Source organism: Asparagus officinalis, chromosome 10, assembly GCF_001876935.1.
Source record: "Asparagus officinalis chromosome 10, Aspof.V1, whole genome shotgun sequence".
NCBI classification, from domain to species: domain Eukaryota; kingdom Viridiplantae; phylum Streptophyta; class Magnoliopsida; order Asparagales; family Asparagaceae; genus Asparagus; species Asparagus officinalis.
The window spans coordinates 70,179,321-70,188,649 of NC_033803.1; positions in this window are offsets into that span (position 1 = coordinate 70,179,321).

Below are 9,329 nucleotides of genomic sequence, written 5' to 3' on the forward strand. Positions count from 1 at the left end.
TCGTTGGTTTGTCGGTTCGTGCCGAGCTGAGCAAAAGGGACCTATAAGCAATTTTATATGCCTACACTTATCAACTAGATCCCAAAGCTTGTATCCATTGACACCACGCTTGAATCCTACAAATATGGCATTCCTAGCTCGAGGTTCCAACTTATCAGTTCTTACATGATAAAATGCAGAGCACCCGAATACCTTGAGCTGGTCATAATCTCGTGCTAGCTCTCCCGACCATATCTCCATAGGGGTTTTCCTCTCAATCGCAGATGAAGGCAACCTATTAATGAGGTGGCTCGCATATGTAAGTGCCTCAGCCCAAAAGATCTTCTCCAAACCACTCTGTGACAATAAGCATCGGATTTTCTCTAGTAAAGACCGATTCAATCTCTCTGCCACCCCATTTTGCTGCGATGTATGACTAACCGTGAAGTGTCTCTCTATGCCCTCGTCTCAACATAGCTGCTGAAAGGGGTCAGAAGTATACTCACCACCGTTGTCGGATCGCAACGTCTTGATCTTTCTCCCCGTCTGCAGTTCCAATCTCTTCTTTCACTCTACAAACAAATCTAGGACTTCATTCTTATGCTTCATGGTGTACACCCAACAATACCTAGAATAGTCATCAACAAACGTGACGAACCAATATCGACCACCAAGTGATGCAGTCTTGGTGGGACCCCAAATGTCTGTGTGCACGTAGTCTAGGATGCCCCTCGTCTGATGAATGGTAGTCCCGAACTTCACCTTTGTCTTCTTGCCAAGAACATAGTGCTCACAGAATTCCACTTTTCCACTCTTGGCTCCTTTCAATAGTCCCTGCTTGCACAAAGTCTACAGTGACTTTTCTCCTGTGTGCCCCAACCTATAGTGCCAAAGTCTGCTCATGTCCGCTTCTGAAATAGCCGAAGCAACCTGGCCAATCTCGGTGTTTCCCTTCAGATAATACAAATTTCGATTGCGGACTCCCTTCATCACCACCAATGATCCCTTAGTAACCTTCGTTACAGTGTTTTCGAAAATCACATTGAATCCCTTCACCTCCAAAGCTCCAACTGAGATAAGATTCTTCTTCAGCTGAGGAATGAATCTCACCTCTTTCAATTCACGGACTACTCCATCGTGTATCCTAATCCGCACGGTACCTATCCCACAAACGCCACATGATTGATCATTTCCCATGACAACAACACCCTCGTTGACTTTCTCAAAAGATACAAACCAGTCTTGCCTAGGGGTCACATGATAAGTAGCGCCGGAATTAAGCATCTAATCTGATGCATCCATATGGTTCACCTCCGGAGTAATCAATAAAGAAAATCACGAATCATCTGAATCATTGCCTTTCGCAACGTTCACCTCATTGGCCTTCGGGCCCTTTTTCTTGTCATTCTCCTTTTCCTTGAGCTTTGGGCAGTCTCTCTTCCAATGTCTCTGCTCCTTGCAGAATGCACATTGGTTCTTTACTAATTGATGGTGGCCTCTAGACTTTGACCTTCCTCTATTACCACCTTTCGGATATGGGCTTCTACCTCTCGTTGACAAGGCCTCGCCTGAAGTGCTAGCCAAGGCCTCGCCTGAAGTGCTAGCACGGGAAGTCTCCTTGTCCTTCCTCCTCAAATCATAATTGGTCAATGCGTTAGTCACTTCACTATAGCTGATTCCTTCCTCCTCAAATCATAATTGGTCAATGCGTTAGTCACTTCACTATAGCTGATAGAAGATCTCCCGCTCAACAAAATGAGCACGAAGGTATCATACTCCTCATCCGGTAAGGAGTCCAACAAAATAATCACCTTGTACTCATCCGATATCTTCTCATCAACATTCGCCAAGTCCGACAATAACTTAGTGTAGTTGTTCACTTGAGCAGCTAGTGAGGTGCCTCTAGACATCTGAAATCTGAAGAGTCTTTGCAGCAAGTGCAACCTGTTCTCAACACTCTTTGTGAGATACTTATTGTTGAGAATTTTCTACATCTTCATTGCAGACGTCACCCCAATCACATCATATTTCAGTTCTTGTTCCAAACAGGACCTGATCACCCCACAAGCGTTCATATTCATCTTCTCTCATATCGCCTCATCATATTTAGGTGGCTTCTCGTGGACATGATGGTCTCTTCCAAATTCTGAGCATTGAGCGCATCCTGTACGTCGCTCATCCACAAACCAAAGTTAATTTTACCATCATACTTCACCACACTAATCTTAGTGTTCTGAAAATTAACTTGTATTGTACTCGCCATCGATTTGCTGCTTTCACCTTCTTCTCCCATTACAAACTAACTCCAAATTATAGAGAAAGAACAAATTTGATAGAAATTAGGAACCACCCAACTGAACCCTAGATCGGATTCCAAATAGATCTCCTATCCATACGAGGAAAGTGAAATCTCCAACGGCAACTCCTAATACTATCTCCACCGAAGCCTAGAACTCTAAGAACCAAGCTTCACACAAAAAATCTTCCTCCACCAAACTCCAAAACCCTAGATTTGAAATCTAGGCTCTGATACCACTTGTTGCACGCAGCGAAAATTTTGGCAGCACTTCGGTAGCACAACAAGAGAATCAGATCGCAATAAGAATTCTTGTCTCACCAAGAAAACAAGAATCTGAAGCGAATATCTCAACAAAGTGAGATATTGGCTTTTCCTCTCATCGGTTCTAGGACTGACTTGTCCAGGGATCCTAAAAGCTATTACAAATCACATAAAAGCGATATAACCAATTTTTACGTGGTTCGGTAAATTACCTACGTCCACGGGGCAAGGAGGGGGGAGATTTACTATTAGAGGGAGAGATTACAACTGTTTGCGTCGAAAATTGTTGTATTCATTGTGATCGAATCTATTACAACTTTAGTCATTACAATAAACTCGAATAAAATAAAAAAGTTGATCTTTTTATAAGATCTCCTTACACAATGAAAATAAAACAAGTTTACAACTTTATCAAACAAACGCAGGGAGATCGTTTATCGGTCTTCTGCTTATGTGGGATCTTTGCATGTGCTGGGGTTTATCCATGGACCTCCTTTGATCTGGATCCGGTTGATGAAAAATTCGGCAGAGCTTCGCCTTCGCCGAGGAAGTATTTGATTTGAAGAGCTGAGATCGACCAAGCGAAATCAGGGCTCTTCTCGAGATCAAGACCAAGCCTGATCTCAAGGGACGGATGGGAACGGGCGTCGGATCTCTCGAACTCTCCTTCTTTATGCCGAAGAACTCGCCAAGATCTGTCAACCCTCACTGAAATTCGTGCTCCTTTGACTCCACAATCCGGCAGCACCTCCTCGTCTTGATAATCAATCGCCCCCCTGAAAGGAGGACCCGGGCTCGTATTTATAAGCTTCGGAAGCGGCTATTTGGATGAGAACAAGTGATTTGGTCTTATCTTTAGTCAATAATGGCCTAACCACGTTTGTAGATGATATCAAGTCAGTTGGGAACCTCTGGAACTGAAAAGATCTCGAGAAAACCGTTAAAACCGTCAAAATACACATCAGGGGGTCAAAACAGTGCACATGACTGGTCTGACCCGCGCTTGCGCGGGTCGGACCAGTCCGACCCGCACTTGCGCGGGTCGGATCAGTCCGACCCCACGAACTGATTGTCACGCGCGTGTTGATCGACGCGCATGAACTGATTGACGCGCGCGTGTTGATTGACACATGCGAGCTGATTGGCGCACGCGAGCTGACTGTCGAGCGCGCAGGTCACTTGATTCGCCGTTTTGCTTCAGGCGCTTGTCGGCGTCAGCTTGATTCGCCGTTTTGCTTCAGGCGCTTGTCGGCGTCAGATAATCCTCTTAGACTCAGATAACAATGTTCGTCGTCTTCTCTCTATCTCAAGCTGTGTGCGGACACCTATAGGCATTTTTAGACGCCTACAGATACCCCCTCCAAAGTATTCCAGACTCATTCTTTTATTGAGGAGTCTGGAATGCTTTGGATAAGATAGGTCATCTCTTCAATTTCGTAGAGTGACCTTGAACTATCTCAATTCTTAACTTCTTCAGTCTTCAATCTATTCATTGTTTTGTCGAATAGGTGAAGTTCTTCAGGCGCTGTGTTTATCGTCTGATCGCTGTCGAAATCTTGAACTGAGATTGGTGTGTAACTTTCTGAACTTAGCTCGTGCCATTGAGTTGACTTTGAACTAATCCTCTCCGTCGGGAATTCATATCTGATTGTAACTGAAATCCTTGGAGTCATCTTTTGCCTTATTTTGGCGAAATTGCAGATGCGTTGACCGGCATCGATGTTTACTATAACACGTTGACCGGTGTTAACACAGTTTATACTCGTACGTTTGTTGGAGTCTACACAGTTTAAGCTCTTAAGACATTGGAGCGTGACGGTCCTGAATGTTGGGCTGTAGGATCAACTATTAAAGCTGATTCATCTGCACGTGTGGATCTCATCCTGAAGTTTGTTGGATGTTCAAGTCATGAGACCAACTAATGAAGTTGATACGTCAATGACTCGCATTTATAGAATTTTTGGAAAATTCTCAGCCATCAACGGGTTTGATAAGCCTTTACCGACTACCGTTTGAGTCGGGCTAGCATGCGTATTGTTTAAGTCCGTTCCGTATGTGACGTTGTGCTAAAGGAATTAACTCCCTTAGACTTGATGCTACGATATTGAATGCGTAGACTTCGCCATTGTTACGGGAATAGGCTACCCGGCAACGTGTGCTAGACCCTGACCTATCCCTACTTAGGTTTCGGGATAAAAGTCTCCAGATTGGAATTCTGGTGTCTTCTTCAATCGGTGAAAGACTAAACCGGCAACGCGAGTTAGGCGTTGACTTATCCCTACTTAGGGTTCGGAATAAAATTCCCCGCGCGTGTGAGGCGCGGATTTTGGCGTTATTAATAACGGTCTGCCACAATGTCGAATATGTGGGCTTTTGTTCTTTTTACGGTTAAGAACTAACCGGCAACGCGTGTTAGGCGTTGACTTATCCCTGCTCAGGATTCGGGATAAAATTCCCCATGCATAAAAGGCATGGATTTTTGTTGCTACGATGCTGAATACGTAGACTCGGTCGTTTTTACGGGAACGAACCACCCAGCAACGCGGGTTAAGCGTTGACTTATCCCTACTTAGGCTTCGGGATAAAATGCCCCAAACTGGATTCTGATGTCTTTTTTCAATCGGTGAAAGACTAAACCAGCAACGCGTGTTAGGCGTTGACTTATCCCTACTCAGGATTCGGGATAAAATTCCCCATGCCTGTGAGGCACGAATTTTAGGAGTTGAAAAGGTAATGTCTTCTCTTGGGGCAAAGACGAACCCGATGTGAGAGAGGAAGAATTTTATATTCTATCTCCCAAAGCTAAAGAGGAAGAATTTTATATTCTATCTCCAGTTAGAAAAGGAAACTCAAAGTGGGATTTCCACTTCAAGAATCTGGAAAGGTGAAACTAAGAGTGGGATTTCCACTCCGAGAATCAAAAAAGATTCGGATAATCCTAACTGTCGGTCGTTTATCGAGAATGAATTATGGTTTTGGTCCTTACTGTAGGAAGGTTTGACCAGGTGAGAGTTTTGAGGTGACCCTAACTGTAAGAAGGTTTAATCACTCGATTTGAAAGTGGACCTCTCGTTCATTGGAGGAATCGAGAGGGGATTTTGGTTTTGGTCCTAACTGTAGAAAGGTTTGACCAAGTGGGAGGTTTGAGATGATCCTAACTGTAGGAAATTTTGATCGCTCGATCTGAAAACGAACCTCTCGTTTATTGAAGGAATCGAGAGGGGATTTTGATTGTGGTCCTAACTATAGGAATGTTTGACCAAATGGACAGTGGGAGTGGGAGTATAAATCACAATGTGATTGTTGACTTGTACAAATCACTCAGTATGGGTTCTTAGTGTCAAGTGATAAGGACTTAACACGAAGGGGTTTGACAATTCGTCAAAGATTGATAGATCAGAATTCCAAGCATTATATCCGAACTCTAATCATGAAAGTGTTGAGTGCAAGAACATAGCGGAAGTTTGAATGAGTTAAACCGGAAAGAATTTTGGTGATCCCATCGTCAATTAGTCTGATCGGTGGGGGATTTTGTGGTGGAAGACTATGAGTCGTCAAACACCAATGGAAGTTTTGTGAGGGAAAATTGATCCAATGAAGTGATTGAATCTCATCTCAGCAAAAGAGTGTTTGGAAATCATAGTAGGGGTTTGGTGTTTATCACTTTATTCATAATGATCAGGTTATCCCTAAGAATATTACATTTAACATTCTTCTGGAAACTTCATGTTGCATAAATTATCTACCCCAGCTTCCTTTGTGAAGCTGGGTTTACCATTGTATTCAGTTGCATGATCGGGTTATCCTTAAGAATATTACATGTAAAAATTCTCCAGGAACTTCCCGTCAAGAGTTGGGAATAGTTTAGACTCATATACCTATTGGAGTATTAAGAAGCAGTTTATACTCGTATACTTGTCGGAGTGTTCATTCGACTTAAATGAGCGATATAATACCGGCTTCAACCAAGGTTTGAATGATATTCTTGAGAGCGAAGCAATCCATGGTGGGATGGAGGATTCTCTTGTGGTACGCACAGTATTTCGGATCCGCGATGTTATCAGCTTCCTCCTGATTTACGACAGGTGGCAGCTTGATCTTGTTGTTTTCAAGGAGAGACTCGAAGATGACTGGAACGTCTTCGTCCTTGAAGGAGTACTCTTTTTGGAGTCTCGGATCCGAAATCTTCTGCTGCCTTCGGGATTGCTGTTGTGACGTTTGATTAGCATCTACAACAGCTGCATGTGCCTTTCCTTTACCACGGGAGGCGAAGTTTGAGTTCGGAATATTCGCCGTCGGTTGGATCCTCTCGGCTTTCTTCCTTCGGAGGAAGCGTTCGGCCCGCTCTCCGCGCATCTTCAACTCTTTCCAAGTGTTGGACGGTGCGACTCCCATAACTTCTAATATCTCAATAGATAGGTTGTTATGTCTGGAGGATGAAGTCCTCCGTGATCGGATCTCGGCAGTTCATTGCTTTATTCTGAAAGCGCTTGATGAAGTCGTCGACTGTCTCGTCATCTTCTTGTTTCTCATCAAAAAGTGTCCTAATAGATACCTTGTCGTCGTCATCAAAGAAGTTACCAAGGAATGAGTTCTCCATATCGTCGCAGTTGTTAATACTTCCGGGCTTGAGACGGCGGTACCAATCGAAGGCCGGCCCGCGAAGGGTGCCAACGAATGACCGAACTATCAAGGCTTCATTGCCGGAGATCATACCCAAGTGGGACTTGAAGTAGACCAGATGTTGAGTGGGTGAACTCTTCCCGTCAAACGACGTGAAGTTAATCAAGTTGAACTTCGCCGGGTATGCTATTGAGTCCCACTCTCTTGGGTATGGACATGGAATGCCAATCCTCTTTACCTCTCGATCAGACATTAGAGCGTTGATTTTACTCTCGAGTCATTTTCTCATCCTCACTCGTATCGGGCTTTGGACGATTCTTAAGAGGAATAACGGGGCCACCCCCGATGTTGTCGTCATTGGTGGGTCTACCCTCAGCGTCGTTATTTTTAGTAGGGCCACCCCCAGTGTTCTGATCAACGGGTGGGTTCTCAGTATTGAGGCCTTCATCCATATCTGAATCGCTACCTGTTTGGTAAGCAGTGTTCCGACGGCTGGATTCATCAATTTTATTTGACAAAGCTTGGATTTTTTGGTCATGTTCTTCCCTCATCCGCAACATAGCCATTTCCATTTCAAATTTAAATGCTTGTTGTAGGCGTTGAAAATTGCCTATAGGTCTTCACGAATAGCTCAAAGCTAAGAGAAGATGATGAACATCACTATCCAAGTCATAGAAGCTTGATTGACGTCGATGAACGCTTGAAGTGAATCAGCGAACTATGTGAAGCAACGGAGTTTTAGAATAACGATGATACAAATTGATCGGGAGCCCCGCGTCGCTTACAAAAGGCGCAACGCCCCTCATGTCCCAGTTGACTCCACAATGATACAATCATTGGAGCTTGTATATCTCCTCTCCGGATTTCCAACGTACTTTGAATCATTCAAATCCGAGTTCGTATGAAGAAGTTACGGCGAAAACGAACAAACAGGCATAACGGAACGTCTCAGGCTGAACTGGGACACCCGAGGTGTCTTGGAACTTGTGGAGCTGTTTTAACCATGATTAGTTTTGAATCCGAAGAAACTCAAAACATGGAAGTTGTAGATATTTTTGTATGATTTCTAACTCATCTGGAATCAGGTCATTTGGAGGTCATATGAAGAAGTTATGACCAAAATAGCGCCGAGACACCTAAAGGTGTCTCGGAACTTATTGAGCTGTTTTGACCATGATTCGTTTTGAATCTGAAGAAACTCAAAACATGAAAGTTGTATATATTTTTGTCAGATTTCCAACCCATCTGGAATCAGGTCATTTGGAGGTCATATGAGGAAGTTATGATCAAAATAGAGCCAAGACACCCAAAGGTGTCTCGGACCTGGCCGAGACACCCAAAGGTGTCTCGGACCTTGTGGAGAACTTTTGGCCATGATCCGGTTAAAATCTGAAGAAACTAAAAACATGAACGTTGTAGATCTCTTTGTCAGATTTTCAACACATCTTGAATCACTCAAATCCGAGTTCGGATGAAAGAATTAGAGCTAAAATACTGAAGAGGGTACAAACTGTCTCGCACAGGTGCAAGACACCCCGAGCTGTCTCGCACTTGGGACGTGTTTTTGACGGTTTTCGATCAGTTTTAACTGCCCGGATCTCCTGGAAGCCTATAAATACAGCCCCTGGAGTCTCATTTTTTGAGGTCTGGAATTTTGGAGATTAGGCGAAGCCCTGCCGGATTGAAGACTGAAGGTGCACGGATTTTAGAGAGGAGGAGAGATCGGATCCAGTTCTTCAACGCAAGAGAGAGAGATTCGTCAGATCTACAGTTTCCCAGATCCGTTCCTTAAGATTATCCCATTGTGGTAATCTTAAGAAGAGTAATTATCTCGCTTCGCCGAGATAAGAGCTACGATTTCTCGATCCCTTCGCGGATAGACGAAGCTCTGCCCAATTTTTCAGCAATCAGATCTGATCGACGGTGGTCCACGGATAAACCCCGACACAGGTAAAGATCCCACGCAAGCAGAAGACCAATAAACGAACTCTGCATTTGTTTGATAAAGTTGTAAACTTTTTTCTTTTCATTGTGTAAGGAGATCTTATAAAAAGATCAACTTTTTATTTCATTCGAGTTTATTGTAACGACTAAAGTTGTAATAGATTCGATAGCAATGAAGAAATCAACTTTCACCGCAAACAAACTGGCGACCACAGTGGGACTT